This window comes from Sus scrofa, chromosome 1 (genome assembly GCF_000003025.6).
Source record: "Sus scrofa isolate TJ Tabasco breed Duroc chromosome 1, Sscrofa11.1, whole genome shotgun sequence".
NCBI classification, from domain to species: domain Eukaryota; kingdom Metazoa; phylum Chordata; class Mammalia; order Artiodactyla; family Suidae; genus Sus; species Sus scrofa.
This window is the reverse complement of record NC_010443.5, coordinates 38239312-38255986: the sequence shown is the minus strand read 5'-3', so window position 1 is coordinate 38255986 and position 16675 is coordinate 38239312. Positions and strand designations below refer to the sequence as shown.

The window sequence follows — 16675 nt, the reverse complement described above, 5'->3', positions numbered from 1 at the left end:
GGTTTAATATTTATTGAGCTTATTTGAATCAGGAAGTATCAGGGTAGGGTAGAGGATGGCTGAGTATAGCAATCAGTTTTATTCTCTGCCTTCGTGAACCATGTAAAATCTTATGCAGAAAAAAATAATGACAAATATGATGAGTGATATGAAAGCAGCAGGTGTTACAAGTGTATAGCAGGGCTTCTAACCTGGTGTTGAATAGTCATAAATGTTGCTTCAAAGAAGTGACAAGCTGAAACTAAGAGGCCTCCAAGTGTCATGGATGAAAGTTCCCAGACTTTGGTTACAGACCATCTCATGCTATCTCAGCTAACCCCTTCTTGACAGGGTGACTGCGCTGTGATTGTCTTTAGGACTGTATACATATAATAGCCCATCTTTCTCTCTTTCAGGGAACAGGAGAGGACTGAACTTCCTTTCAGTGTTAGGTGGGGTAATGTGATTCACTTAGGACAATAAAATGTGAGGGAAAATGACATACGTCACCTCTAGGCAGAAGGTTTAATGGTTAGCACATGTTTTGCTGCATCTTTTCTTCCCCTGCAACATGCATTAATGGAGTGGGTGCCAAGTCCTGGGCATCCTGGGTTTCAGTGTGAGGACAATGACAATGTGGAATAGAGCCACCAGCTTGCCTGTGATGGACAGGAAACAAGAGAGAAATGAATCTTTGTTGCTTTAAACTGTTGAGATAATGACGCTGTGTGTTACCACAGCCTAACTAGCCTGTTCTGACTGACATATCTGCCCACACTTCCATTTGTGCTATCTCAGCATCAGTACCCACTGTTAGAAGATGAGATTAGTAACTGTATGTGGTACAAATGTGGCATTATGTTTTTGACTATTGTATTATTTATCTGTGAGTAATATAGTATCATAATTAAGAGCATTAACTCTTTGCCAGGCTGAGTTTGAATCCTGAATCTAATACTTATTGTATGGCCTTGGTAAAGTTTTTTAACTTCTCTGTGTCTCAATCTCCTCACGTTTAAAAACAAATATAACAATGAGGCTACCCCATGTGTATGTTACAAGGATGAAATGAGAACAGGGCCTGGCACATAGTAATCAGGATATAACGATTGGTTCTTATTGTCATAACACTAAATTCCATATGAAAAAAATCCCACCTTCAAACTAAGAGGTGTAAGCTATAGTGATTTTTGTTGCTTCTCACCTGTAGCTCAGACAAACTGGAATATTCTACTGTGAATACTGTTCTTTGTTAAAATCAAGACCTTGAAAATGATGTGGAATGAGTATAGCATTCAATGGCCACATCATTTGAACACCTCCATATGCTGAATGTGACTCTTCTCCTTGGAAGATACTTCAGAAGGAGGCAGGTGATTAAAGCATCAGGCAGGCACAGGAAGCTTCTAGACCCAGAGATGATAGGAAAGCAAGCATTTGGGGGCAGGTCACCTAGGAGCAGAGGCTAAATTCTATGGAGTGCCCTCATCAGCTTTGATGTGAGTCACTGTCTTGCTTCTGGGCACAGAGTAGCATTGATGCAAGCAGAGTGATTACTGGAGAAGAGTCTGGAGCAAGAGAAACCCTGCTACCCTAGGAGAACTTAGGACCCCAGATGCCTGCAATACAAAAAGCCATTTGAGACCCAAATCTATAACTGAAATAATCGGTTTTAACAGATTTCCTTCAAGCAGTTTAGCCAACATATCTATGTAGTGTATATAAATATCCCACAGCCATTCATCATCTCTTTCCTGTGACATTTGCAATCTCATGTTTTACGCAGCCAGCTATTATGTTAAACCTGGCCAATTTTGCATTTAGGCAACATTGTGAAGTGTCATAGCATTTGATGGAATGGCAAGATTGTAAATTGCAATCTGGTCCATAGGAAAAAGTATTTCAAAAACATTAAATTTGGTTTTGTTATTTAGCTGAGTCTCTTTTTCTCTCTCCCCCTCACTTTCTCTCCCTTTCTCTCCAAGACAAAACTCAATGAGAGAAGGATCATAATGGTTGAGATGTATTGTTTTGTATTTTTCTTAAATCTCTGACTGGAAAAAGGAAAGTAGCAGATTTACCCTACGAACTGGAGAAGGCTGTGGAGAGAGTTTTTGTGTAATTTTATTGTATTATTTTAATGGTAAATATATCCTAAAAGGAGACAAGTTTTATACTCTTTTTTTTTTTTTGCTGAAATAGCCTACTTTTTAATATACTGGGTACCTTCTTTGCACTTTGGACTATTAACAAGGGGATCCATTTGCAGTTGTCACCTCTTTGGCTAACAGTCAACAAATTCATGGCCATGAATTCTTCCCATAATACGTCAAAGCTATACACATGGTGCCCTACATTCAAGAGAACAGACTTCAATCTGGGCAGATCTCTTATTTTACTTCTATGCTGTTTTAGTGTCTGTCATTGTAGAGAAATTTACCAATAAGATTTAAGTCTCTGGGATCTGGTGCCTTTGGGAGTTTTCTGAAAGCTCGGTTCATAGTCATGTAAATGTGTAGTGACTTTTCAAGTTACTTCTGAGAGTCTAACAATCAACATAAATTCCTTTAAATTTCAGCACTTGGAAATTCACATAATACTGTGGAGTGGATGCTGGATATGCCAAGGCATCAGAAAGAAAAATTTACCACTGTAGAAAGTGAAATGGTTCTTCCATTTTGGTGTCATTGAGATACCATCTCAAATAAAAAATGAAGTGCAAATCCACCAGTACCTTCAGACCCTCTTAGATCAACACCTTCAGCCTGCAATAGAAAAGGACATACATGAAACTGATGTTCCCCCATAGTTTAGTTTATTTCACAGAGAAGAAAATAAATGGATAGTGTCAAATATTAACTTTATTTGACCGGACTGGATGTTCTCAAACATTATTGGACTCAAAACCTCTTTACTCTCTTAATTTTTTTTTTAGTCTTCTTAGGGCTGCACCCACAGCATATGGAGGTTCTCATGCTAGGGGTCCAATTGGAGCTGTAGCCACCGGCCTATACCACAGCCACAGCAACGCCAGATCCAAGCTGCATCTGTGACCTACACCACAGCTCGCTGCAATACCAGATCCTTAACCTACCAAGTGAGGCCTGGGATCGAACCTGCATCCTCATGGATGCTAGTCAGATTTGTTTCCACTTAGCCACACAGGAACTCTCTCTTTACTCTTTTAAAAATGATTGAGAGCCTCTAAGAGCTGTGGTTTTTATAGACATTGATTACCATATTAAAAATTAAAACTAAAAATGTTAAAAATTTCTATCAATTAATTTTAGAAGTTCATTAGAGTTTACTCTAAGCAACATATTTTCATGAGAAATAATTATTTTCCAAACAAAAAATTCAGAAAGAGAGGGTATTATTTCACCTTTTGCAAATCTCTTTATTATCTGGTTTAGAAGAAGTTGTTCATTTTAATATCCACCTCTGCATTCACCCTGTTGAGATATCTTACATCAGGTAGTTTCTGGAAGACTCCACTGTCCTTTCAGGAAAGAACAAAAAAAGGGCAAGTGAAGTCTTAACATCTTAATGAAAATAATTTTGCAGAAATGTTCCATGGATTACACCGTGAGACCTCTGCCCTAGACATCAGAGAGATTTCCAAAAAGATTTGAATTCCTGGATAATTTGTGAACATGAGTATTATTTTGATTAGTAAACTGATACCTAAAGCAACAGTTGAACTAATCAAGTCCCTTGAAACATTTTGAGGTAATTTTTCTATTTTTGAGATAAATTTGCATTCAGTTTCCTATTGTTGGCCTTGTACTCCACCTCCCTGAACCTCCTCTCAAATTGTATCTACCCCATGCCCTCCTCTCACCCTTCACAGGATAAAAGCAGAGTTGGCGTGTTTACAATCATAAAACAATTGCAAAGAGGCAAGACATGAATCTTTTTAGAAGAGATTCTTCACATTAAATATATATAAAGTACATAAGATCCAATAATTTTCATTCCAGGTACTGTCCCACCCCACTCCCAGTTTTCTCACTCTGACTTTTACTGCTAACAAATTATATAACCTTCTCACATTTCACCACCCAAATCACACTAGTCTCTATATGAGCTCCCACATTGCCCATTTTTCCAGCTCTTACCATAAGAGCAGGAGATTTGTCTGGGATTGGGGGACTGGAGTGTCACTAAACTCAGGAAGAGTCTCATAGGGCAGTGGAGGGACCACAGCCAAGGTCCTGACCTTCTCCTTTGCATGTACAGAAACTGGAAGCTTTGAGTGCAGGTAGAATTGACCAGACTCAATGGAATGTTTGATATTAACTTCCCCAAAGAGATTGAGCATACCCCAGGGTGCAAATGCATTACAGCTGATTGAGTAATGTGACTTCCAAAGAGACTTCAGTAATAGCATTAGCTGGTTAATACATTCATTCACTTTAATGCAATCTGTATGAGAGGCCAACATATGATCAAAGCAAAGGAAATCAGTGGGATGGTCTAAATGGGTATTTTTATCAGGTTACTGTAATCTGATGTGTCTATCACCATGCTGAAAAGATACTGTAACTCAATATGTGATTAAGGCCCAATTTTCCCTGGATAGTGCTAAAGACAGTCTTCCTCTTTAGATTTACTTCCCCCTTCTGTGTGAACTGCTTAGAGTTCCTGGAATTTATAAAGTCATGTCATTCCTCTGCATCTTTACAGATTTAATTAGGCACTGACTGCACATGATTTGGTGTTGCATAGATGTCTTTTTGGTGGGTTTTCGGTAGTGGACTGAGAGGCCTGAGATGAGTGAGAGGAAATCTTTCTAACAGTGGCTGCATACAGGATTTCAACAGTAGGGTAGTAGAATCTTAATTCCCAAGGGTAAATGCTTCGGATCCTACTCACAGTAGGATGGGAACTATAACATATTTCAGCCACTCTTGAATACATATTATTTCAGCCACTCTTGAATACATATAATTTCACCATTAAGAGTATCTTTCTCATATTCCTCTTGATAATTAAAAAAACAGTAAATTCAGGAATAAAAATATATTTGCTATGCTAAACCTATAGTCTTTTTTTTTTTTTTTTTTGGCCATGCCCATGGCATGGGGAAGTTCCTGAACCCCAGCCACAGGAGTGACCAGAGCCACAGCAGTGACACATCACATCCCTAACCTGCTGAGCCACTAGGGAACTCCTAAGCCTACAATCTTGATCAAGACCTGGATAATGGAAACTTTTAGTACCACTTCTGGGGTGTGGCCTTTCTAATAAAACTCAAACTACCCCTGGAGTGAGGATTCTCACCAATCCTGATTGCCCCCCAAATTGAAACTTGACTAGTAATTAGTATTACCTTGTGTTAAGAATTTTAAAGTCAGTTACAGGTATGGCAACCCAATTCAAGTTTGACCTTGTTCGATAAAGCATTTTCTTAAAAATTACTCAGCCCCTCCTTACCCCAGCCACCAAGTCTAGTAGAGATGCAGGTCCTCTTCCTGAAGAGAACTCCGTATAGACCTTTATCAGTATTCACCATTCTGTGTGGTAGTTCATTATTTTGTTAGTTGTGTCTCTTTCTCTCTAATGAGATCCTGGTCAGAGGCAATGTCGTACTTGTGTTCTATGGTGGCAGGTAGCAGGCACTCAGAAACTGTCAAATGCATGAATCATTGAATTAATTGCTCTGGGGCTCCTCTTTTTGACTCCATGAATCCTCTCCTTCCTCCTCTTGACACACTATTCCTCAGATACATTAATACAATTGATTAGCTGATACCATTGTTTACTAAAATGTTTTCCTTGGCAGGATATTAATGGCATTAAGCAATAGAAGATTTGGGTACTCAAAGTCTGAAATGCTGAGTTAAAGTTTTACAAGTTCTTTCCTACAGGACACCTTAGGATTTAATATACTAATACATATTTTAAATCTCCAAGAATTAAGCCAGGATAAACTCTTAAGATGCATAACTGAATATAAATTCATATTTCACATTAAAAAATTCGTTCCCTTCGTGGCTCAGCAGTTAACAAACCCAAGTAGTATCCATGAGGATGCAGGTTTGATCCCTGGCCTCACTCAGTGGGTTAAGGACCTGGCATTGTTGTGAGCTGTGGTGCAGGTTGCAAATGCAGCTCAGATCCTGAGTTGCTGTGGTTGTGGCAGCTTCAGCTCTGGTTCGACTCCTAGCCTGGGAACCTCCACATGCCACAGGTGCAGCCTGAAAAGGCAAAAAATAAAAATTCTTCCAAGAAGTATTACCCTGTAGTGTTCAAAAAGGGGGAAATGAGGGAAGGAAAGGAAAGGAAAAGAAAAGAAAAGAGAGGGAAGTTTTTATGACTGATAGGTTTTTAAAATGTGGGTTTAATAGTCATAGATGCAAATGTGATCTGACTATAAACTTGTCCTTTTGGCTTCACTGTGAGCTGCACTTATTCAACCTGGTGTTTAAATTCTTTATACCTTTAATCTACTGACCTATTAACAAGGTCCAAATCCATCAGCTTTCTTCTTGGGGCTTGCATTCCATTCTCATTTCAATAACTCTTGACAGTACACTAAGTTCACGGAACTTCTGGTTCTGTTATCACACCCTGGTTGTGAAAATAATCCTGGATGAAATCAGTAATGTGTTTTAGACCATCTACATAGTCCCTAAAGTAGCTAAGCAATGGGATATAGGACAGATGGCTATTACTCTAAATTCATGATCACCTATTGTGCACTCCTATTATGCATTGCTCATCATTTCTCTATTTTCTCAGGGACTGTTTCAGACACTCCTTCCCATTTTCAGTCCTCCAATCTCTCATTATCTCTGTTCATAACATTTACCAAAAGTGATACTTGTGAATTTTTTCCTATCATTATTTAATATTGCTCTGTCTTGGTAGCCAGTAAGCAAGCTCCATGAAGGGAGGGACCATTCATGTTTTCATTTTCATCATTTAGCTTTTGTCATGATATGCTGCAAAACAGTTACAAGCATTTACTTTTCTCATGACTGGATGTTGGCAGGGGCATCTCTGCTGATCTCAGAGGGGATCACTGATACTCTTCTGGCTGGCTGTTTATTGGTGATCTCGATCAAAGGTCAGGAAACTTTTCCTTTTCAGGTGCCAGACAATAAATATGTCTGACCACATATGGTCTCTGTCACAGAGTCTTCCTTTTTTATTTTAGAACTTGTTAAAGATGCAAAAATCATTTGCACCTGCAAGCCAAACAAACAATCTGCAGGCTGGATTTGACCCCTGAGCCATAGTTTGCCATCCCCTGATCTAAAGTATGTTTGACTGGGCACCTCTGCTTCAAGCTGTGAGTCTAGCTAAGGCTTGCCTGTTTGCTGCAGGTGGGGCTCTGGTTTGCTTTCATAAGTGTGTGTCCTGAGACTTTGGGGATGCTATTCTTCTCTTGGAAGTGTCAGAAGCAGAAGGGAGCAAGTGAAAACACATGATGCCTCTTATGGCCTAAGTGTGGAACTGGCTCACTGAAATGTTGGCCCACATTCTGTTAGCCAAAGCAAGTCATATAGCTGAGCCCCAAGTCTCAATGTGGGGAGGCACACTTTGCCTTCAGTAGAAGGACAGAAAAACATATAGCAAAGGATATGGATGCATGGAATGGTAAAGAATTGGGAACAATAATTCAATCCTTCCCATTACTGTATTTTGAATATTTAGAATAGTGGTTGACACATAAGCCTTCAGTAATTACTTAATAAATGAAAAAATGAATTTTCCAGTAACTCTAAAATTAACCACAGGTAAGACACAGAGAACATGTATGCACTTCTAGGAATGCTAAACATTTAACACATATGATCCTTCCCAATTATTACAACGGCTATTGCAGATAGCTAATATATATTCACTTACAATGAGAAAACTGATTCTTAGAAGTAACTTTCCTGGAGTTGACTAATATTAAGTTAGACTACTTTTGACATTCCAAAATCTAGGTCCAGTTATTCTAACCCCCAATATACTGAATTTATCACAGCACACATCAACTCCATTACTTCTGGTTGGCCACCATGAAATCAATTTGTATAGCCCATCACAAGTATAGGGTGGTCATCCAGTGATGAAAGAGGGATTTATATAGGCTGTTTCCTAAGGAGAAAGTCAAACAAAAGGGGAAGAAAATGATCTTTGTTCAGCTTTTGTTTTATAATATTACTACCAGAAATATATTGTGGCCAAAAAAACGTAACTGCCTGGAAAGTCTCTATTAAAATAAACATATAAATATTTAAGCATCTTCAAAGGGGTGAATAAACACCCCGTACTCATTATTTCTGACAAGTTCTTCATCTGTTCTAACATTTACATGATTTCCCTTTTCAGTCTTACTCCCATTTCTATCAAGTCTAGAACCCAGGCCTGATCCTGTCAATAAACCCATCACTCACAGTCAAGAATCTCACACTCATTTGATCATCCATGCCAGTCTGTACCACATTGCCCAAGATGACAAAAACGTTGGAGAATTTCAAGAAACCATATCTTAGGCCACAAAAAACTACTCCAAAGTTTCCCCCGCTTTGCTGACTTTCATATTGCACTTCTTTTCCCTTCATTCATTATAACACACCCCCTGCTGTTCTCAAGTCTATGTTCTACATTCCCAGTGTCACCCCAACAACTCCACTCTGGAGATGGCTTCACTCCTCATTTATTGAGATAGATGTCATGTGATGCCAGCTCTCACAGATTTCTTTCTACCTAAAGACAAGAAGAAAGTTTATACTTCCCTGTTTACCTTCATTTTGATTTTTTAAAAACCTGTCACTCTTCCCTAACAGAATATGATCTCCCTTCCATCTTCTACTCTCCCTCTCTTCACTTTTGTTTAACCTTATCTCCCCCTCCCCAGCTGTACCAAGTTCCATCAACTATTCATTGTTCTTCCATTCCATTCTCTCTCCCTTTTGGCTCCTTTTCTTTTGCCTATAAATGTACACAGGCATTTTTAAACTAGAACAAAATAATTCTCACCCTCATAACTCCCACAAGCTACTGACTCCCACTCTTTCTTCTAAACTACACTTTTCAAAGATAGTTCATCTACTCCTCATTCCTCTCCTCTTATGTTGTCCTTGGAATTTGGTTTCTGACTCCATTACTATTTGATCTTCTATTTTGGCAGTGATAAGTGACACCACATTACCAAGGCCAGTGATATTTTTCTTGTCCTTGACCTCCTTACAACACTCATTTCACCCTGTTTTTCCTTCCCTGATTCTCATACTATGCCAGTGTTTTTGCAGCCTTTCAGAACTGTTTGTTCTGTGTCTGATGGCTTCTCTTTTTTCTCCTAACATAGAGGCACTTTCTCTTCTCTTCCCTCTGCACAGTTTCTCTCAGCAGTGCTTAGTGATTTTCAATGTAGCACCATTTTTTGAGTAACTCCTTTGTGCTAGCCACTGGATACTGTGATGAAGGTTCACATTGACAGAAAAGCAAACAATCACAGAATTCTACCTGGTAACTGTAGTAAAGGAATACATAAGCCACAAAGTAGAGAGAAGTAGTGACTCACTGGTGCTTATATGGGATGGGAATAGCAGGGATAGGAAAAGAGCAGTGTTAAGGGAAGAATGTCCAGGGAAATTTTCCCAAGAGATAATCAATGTCCAGCCAATTCTAAAGGAAAAAAAAAGCAAAGCAGAAGGCATAACACTTTTAGACTTCAGACAATATTACAAAGCTACAGTAATCAAGACAGTGTGGTACTGGTACAAAAACAGACATATGGATCAAGGGAACATAATAAAAAGCCTAGAAATTATCTGGCTCACCTATGATCAATTAAACTTCAACAAAGGAGGAAAGAATATAATGTGGGATAAAAAAAAAAAAAAAGAGTTTCTTTAGCAAGTGATGCTGGGAAAGCTGATCAGCTGTATGTAAATCAATTAAGCCAGAACACACCCTTACACCATGCAAAAATATAAATTTGAAATGGCTTATAGATTTAAACATAAGATATGACACCATAAAACTCCTAGAAGAGAACATAGGCAAAACATTCTCTGTTAATAACCATACAAATATTTTTTAGGCCATTCTCCCAAGGCAATAGAAATAAAAACCAAATAAAAAAAATGGGATGCAGTCAAACTTACAAGCTTTTGCACAGCAAAGGAAACCATTAAAAAAAAAAACAAAAACAAAAAAAAAAACCCTTACAGAATGGGAGAAAATAGTTGCAAGTGATGTAAGCAACAAGGGCTTAATCTCCAAAATACACATACAACTCATAAACTCAACAATAAAAACAACCCAATCAAAAAAATGGGAAGACCTTTCTCCAAAGACATAGACATTGCTCCAAAGAAGACATACAAATAGTCAGTAGGCATATGAAAAGATGCTCAACATCACAAATTATATAAAGAAATGAAGATCAGAACTACAACGAGGGGAGTTCCCACCTTGGCTCAGTGGGTTAAGAACCCAACATTGTGTCTGTGAGGATAGGGATTCAATCTCTGGCCTTGCTCAGTGGGTTAAGGATTTGGTATTGCCACGAGCTGTGGCATAGATTGCAGATGTGGCTCAGATCCAGTGTTTCTGTGGCTGTGGTATAGGCTGGCAGCTTCAGCTCCGATTCAAACTCTGAGGAATTTCCACATGCTGCAGGTGAAGCCCTTAAAAGAAAAGGAAAAAAAAAAAGAAAACTACAATGACCTCACACCAGCCAAAATGGCCACTATTAATAAGTCTACAAATAACAAATGCTGGAGAGGATGTGGAGAGCACTGGCAGATGAATGGATTAAAAGATGTGATACATATGCATAATGGAATATTACTCAGCCATAAAAAAGAATGAAATCATTCCATTTGCAGCAACATGGATGCAACTAGAGATTCTTAAACTAAGCAAAGTCAGAAAGAGAAAGAAAAATTCCATATGATATCACTTATATGTAGAATCTAAAGTATGGCATAAATGAACCTATCTACAAAACAGAAATAGACTCACAGACATAGAGAACATAGACTTGTGGTTGCCAAGGGGGATGGGAGAGGGTGTGGGATGGACTGGAAGTTTGGGTTTAGTAGATGCAAACTATTACATTTAGAATGGATGGGCAATGAGGTCCTGCTGTATAGCACAGGGAACTATATCTAATTTCCTAGTATAAACGATGATGAAAAATAATATTAAAAAAAAGAATGTGTGTATGTATATATATATTTGCTCAGTCACATATATGCATATGACTGAGCCACTTTGCTGTGCACAGAAATTGGCACATTGTAAATCAACTACACTTTAATAAAAATTTTTTTTTAAATTAGGAAAAAGATAGGCATTCTGATTGTGGCTCAGTGGGTTAAGAACCCAACGTAGCATCCATGAGGATGCAGGTTTGATCCCTGGCCTTGTTCAGTGGGTTAAGAATCTGGCATTGCCACAAGCGGTGGCTCTTATCCTTTCTGTGGCTCCGGTATATGCCTGGAGCAGTAGCTCCCATTAGACCCTAGCCTGGGGACTTCCATATGCTATAGGTGCAGCCCTAAAAAAATAAATAAAAATTTTTTTAAATTACAAAAAGGTATAGTCAAGAAATGAGTCAAATTTAAAACTCAGTAATATGACTGTGTAGAAGGAATGGATTCTAAAAATTTATGTTTCTATGCCCATTGCAGAGTTTCAAAAGGCAGTTAGTCTACTAAAGTATGTGTCACAAACAGACATCCCCAACTGAGGTGTTTACTCAGTGGAGTTCTCCCTATTCTCCCTTGTTGCCTGAATTTCCTGGCTCTCGGGACGTGCACTAAGGCCTGATTTTGGCAGCTCTCCATCCTCCTGGCAGGAGGATGTTTGTTGGGACCAGATAGTAACAGACAGTGGAGGCAACTCTTGATCTCACAAGGACTAAATGATTGCTTTAGCTTTGGAAGCAAAAGTAGTCAAATAAATCTAGAAAGAGAAAATTTAATTGTTCAATTGAGATTTCTGATCTCAAAATAGAGACCAGAATAAGGAAAATGGAATGGGGAAGGCAAAATAGTTAAACTCTTCATCTCCCAGAGGTGGAATGCTTAAGTTATTTTGGTATGTTTGTTTTCAACTTTTAGAATTAAATATTGATTTAACAAGATTTATTAATATAATACATTAACAACTAGTAATTTTTTAAATGACTGTCTACTTTCTAAATCATCACAGAGCAAATAGAAAGTCACTTTTTAATAATAAAAAAGCAAAATAGGAAAAATAGAACTAAAACATCATTTAAAGCACAAAATAAAAACAGGTCAGGTCATATTTTTGATAGTAAATATAAGCGATTTGAACTTCCTTATTAAAAGGTAAGAAATCTTGGATTTTAAAAATGTTTCTTTTAATCTAATATGTCCTTTACAAGGGACATCATTTGTAAAAATGTATTAAAATTCCATATACAACCTAGGAAATGGTATTTCAATAAAACATGAAAAAAAGAGCTAGAAAAAAGGTCCTATAAGACAATGAAAAATTTAATAACTAAAGATTTTATGTTTAAAATCTCAATGGCACAGCATAGACACAAAAATGTGAAACAATACACTGCATGGGATTTCACTTTTACATGATGTGTTTGGGATGTTCTGGCCCCAGCATACATCCTTCCTCAATATTTCCTGTTGGAATTAGAGCCAAGGGCTAAAAGACCAGGAAATCTCACTCCCTTCTTCCTTCCTTATTCCATGTACTAAGACCCAGCAACTCCCTCTCTCCTGACTTTCTCACTCTCCACTTCCTTCTTCTACCTTCCGGTTCAACTGCGGAAATTGACCCCTTCTATTTTCCCTCTTTTTCTAGGCTTCTCATCTCTAGCCATCTCCATCTAATTATGATTTTAAATTTGTGACAAAATACTACTTCTAAAAGGCAAAGCTGCTCATATTTTTCTTCCTGTTTTTAATCTTCTCATTGCTTCATGCCAAGACAGTTTTAAGATTCATTTTAAGGCAGAACAACCCAGAGGGATTTCCCCCTGTCAGATCTGAAGCTGAGGCCTGGCATAATATAGAGAGCACCCAGCATAATATAACGAATACTAAATCCATAGATACTATTCAGCACAGTAAAGTGATATATAGAAGATGTTGTGATCATGTTAAATTCTCCTTCTAGATAAAATGCTCCACTCAAATCCTCCTGACAGAGCAACTAATTTTACTCAGAGCCAGGCTGAGTGGAAAAGCCACTTGTGCCTTCCTGTTTGTATTAAAAAGGGGTAGAGGCCTGTTTGCTCTGCTGGCAGAGGATTTTCCACTCCTGTGCAGTTAAAACTACAAGAGGTAGATATAACCAGGAGCAGTTTCTTCAGCTTGGATATAAATTGGAAAAGTTCCATGCATTGGCATGAACAATCTTAGGCATTGAGGGCAATTTTAAAAAGAAAGAGAAAAAAACAAACAACAACCAAAAAAAACAAGCAGCAGATGTTGAACTAGAGACGACACATAGTGTAGGCAGCTGCAGGGCAGCTGTTTCTATCTGGAGAGCCCTTTGGAAGTGCTTTTGAGGTTCTTCAAATATTTAATTAGAATTTCATGGATGTTGATGCTATATAAGGAGCTTTAACATTTTAGTGTTCTGCTTAAAGGTAAAAAAAAACAAAAAACGCTGGTAAAAACAAACCAAAACCCTGTTGAAATATACTGGGTAAAATGGAAACTCTATGGGCTTTAGAGTCTTGACTGACCTGGACTTAATTTCAGGTTCCAACTGCAAGTGCACTCTCGGACTCCTTAACCTCTCTGAGCCAGTTTCCTCATCTACAAAATTCAACACTTATCTCACGGAGTTATTGGAGTTAACTAATGCTTTTGTTTTTTTAAGTACATAAAATGCCTAGCACATAATGAAGGGTAGATTAATGCTAGTTTTCACTACCTGTCACCACTGTAAGATATACTGGGTTACACATTTCTTCAGTGTCTCTCAAGGGCAGAAGGATTAAAGAGTTTCTTCTGTGAAAACCAGGTATTGAGTACCTCACTATCAGTGTATTTGGCATAAGTCTGTATTTGAGATACAAGATGTAAATTCCAAAATGCTCCTGTGCTTAACTTGTCTAGAATCAAACTGCAAAGTTCTTTTTCTGAACAGACTGAAGGCAGACAACTTTCTTTGGTAAGCTTGTTGTTTAAAACTGGGCTTCCAGGGAGTTCCTGTTGTGGCTCAGAGAGTTACGAACCCGACTGCCATGAGGATACTATGCAGGTTCGATCCCTGGCCTCACTCAGTGGGTTAAGGAGCCAGCATGCTGTGGCTGTGGTGTAGGCTGGCAGCTGTAGGTCCAATTCGACCCCTAGGCCTGGGAACTTCCATATGCCATGGGTGCGGCCCTAAAAAGCAAAAAATAAAATAAAATAAAACTGGACTTCTCAACCCTGGGCAAGAAAGAAGCACTTAATCTGTTTTGGTTTCCATGACCTGGAGACCTCCACAGTACTGGGTGGTTGTACACCCCAGCCCTTCCATTATATATTTTCTTAGATCTGAGAGAATCTTATCTTTCTATTATGTTATTTCAGGTGTGTGCAATTATCATACCTTGGATAAAAATGCAAATGCCTCCATCCAAACTGTCTTATCTCTTTAAGTGGTGTCTGTAAAACTGCTATCTTGTCGCAATGCTTAGAAACCACACTGTGGCACATGGGTTAAGAATCTGACTGCCGTGGCTTAGGTCACTGTGGAGGCAGGTTTGATTCCTGGCCTGGTGCAGTGGGTTAAAGGATCCAGCATTGCTGCAGCTGTGGCTCAGATTCAATCCCTGGCCTGGGAATGTCCATGTGCCACAGGTGCAGCCATAAAAATAGAAAAGAAAAAAAAGAAACCAGTAACAGTGGGGGCTGTAGACCTTGGGCCACTTGTAAGGTATTTGTCTTGCCTTCTGAAACCTCCAGACTTTCCATTTTCCCTTTCTGGCATCTGCTTCTGCAGTGAGTGTGTACTCTGTCTACTGACACAGTGCTGACACCTCTTGTGAGCAGGCATTTCATATCTTTTGCCACCAGGTCTGCTTCCCATGCCTCATCCTAGGGAACTGCTTACGCATATGGAACTTGCCTTCTAAGGAAGATTCTTTTTCCATCTGTGTTTGTTTCAATAAAGTTCTGAGGCTTTAGTTGATATTTCTAAAGCCAGTACTGCTTCTCTCTTATTCTCCTCGCCTTTTCAATATCCTAGGCCAGTGGTTCTCAAAGTATGGTCTGTGAACCCCTGGGAGACCCTGAGACCCTTTTAGAGAGACTTTGAGGTAAAAATTATTTTCTTCTCAGTGCTGAGATGTTATTTACCTTTTCCAGTATTGATATGTGCATTGAAGGTACAAAAGCAGTGGTAAATTAAACTGCTGGAAAGATTTAAAATTTACAGAAAGCAATGGTAAATTAAACTTAGTACAAACAGACAGTGGCACTAAACTGCACTAGTAGAAATTATCTTATTTACTAACATATATTCACAGAAGAAACAAAAACCAATTTCACTTAATATCTTTGATTGAGCAGTACAAATTATTTAATTTCAACCCCTGATGACACATCTTTTTTATATTCAGTGAGACAAGATGGCAAGTATGCGTAAAACACTTTTATGTATACTGAAGTATGATGGTTTCCTGGAAGGAAAAGTATTTGTGTGATTGAGTTGCAAACTGAACTAGCCACTTTTTTCATAGAACATGGTATTTCTTTAAAGAACAACTAACTGATAAAATATGGTTATACAAACTTAGATATCTGGCAGATATTTTTGTGAAAATGAACAAAAACACTCACCACTTTAAGGCCCACCCCCCAAAAAAAACCTTAAATTTAATGCCAATGGTAACATTTGAACTTTCAAGCAAGAATTAGCACTTTTTTTTTTTTTTTTTTTGGAAACTTGCATCATCCACAATGAGCTTGACAGCTTGTGAATATATGACAATATTTTGATGAGATTCTTGGTGAAGAAAACATGTGATTTTTGTTACATTTTATAAAGAACTTTGTCAAGATTTTTTTTAAAAAATCTGAACAGTTCAGTAAACCACTATTTTCCAGATAAGCAATACATGATTTTACAAAACAATGCACACTTAAAAGATCCATGTAAAGTGTAAGACCAATAGATTTTAATGTAACAAGCAATGAGAAGTTCATTGATAGGTTTGCAAATATTTGTACATTGCAAATAACCTTTAAGAAACTAATACTTACTAAATATAGTATTGAGTCAAAGACGAGCCATTCCTCAAATCACATACAGAAGTTAAGTCAGAAAGGATTTTTGACCTAAATGTAAAACCCAAAACTATAATACTGTCAGAAGAAGACATAGGAGAAAAGCTTCATGACCTTTGGTTAGGCAAAGATTTCTTAGAGAAGACACCAAAGCATAATCCATAAAACTGTGATAGATTTAACTTTGTCAAAATTTAAACCTCCAAACACAGGTAAGCAAATAAAAAGAGAAATTTTTCCAAATGATATATATGGTAAAGTACTTAGACCCAGACAATATCCAGAATTCTCAAAACTAAAGAAAATAAATATCCAGTTAAAAAATGAGCAACATAATTAATTGATCAGCTCCTTGATCATCAAGAATATATGAAAGATGTCCAAAATTATTGTTAGAGAAATGCAAAATAAAAGCACAGTGAGCTATCATTACATACTTAAAATGGCTAAACTCTTTAAAGAAGAAAACCAAC

At 37.9% G+C, this 16675-nt stretch overlaps 1 protein-coding gene and 1 long non-coding RNA gene across 24 annotated transcripts in view; one reads left to right on the top strand and one right to left on the bottom strand.

Moving 5' to 3' along the window:
* NKAIN2 (sodium/potassium transporting ATPase interacting 2) overlaps positions 1 to 16675 on the top strand; it is a 1025964-nt gene that overhangs the window by 784229 nt on the left and 225060 nt on the right. The gene's annotated exons all lie outside the window — the stretch shown is intronic.
* LOC102165447 overlaps positions 1 to 16675 on the bottom strand; it is a 108626-nt gene that overhangs the window by 22989 nt on the left and 68962 nt on the right. For 2 of the 3 annotated variants that reach the window (XR_002338510.1, XR_300683.3), the window contains exons 3-7: positions 6437 to 6552; positions 5416 to 5608; positions 3362 to 3478; positions 2628 to 2744; positions 490 to 638 (exon numbers count right to left, since the gene is read on the bottom strand). This is a non-coding gene — a long non-coding RNA (uncharacterized LOC102165447). The remainder of the gene's footprint in view (positions 1 to 489; positions 639 to 2627; positions 2745 to 3361; positions 3479 to 5415; positions 5609 to 6436; positions 6553 to 16675) is intronic. The other variant, XR_002338509.1, reaches the window with a different exon arrangement.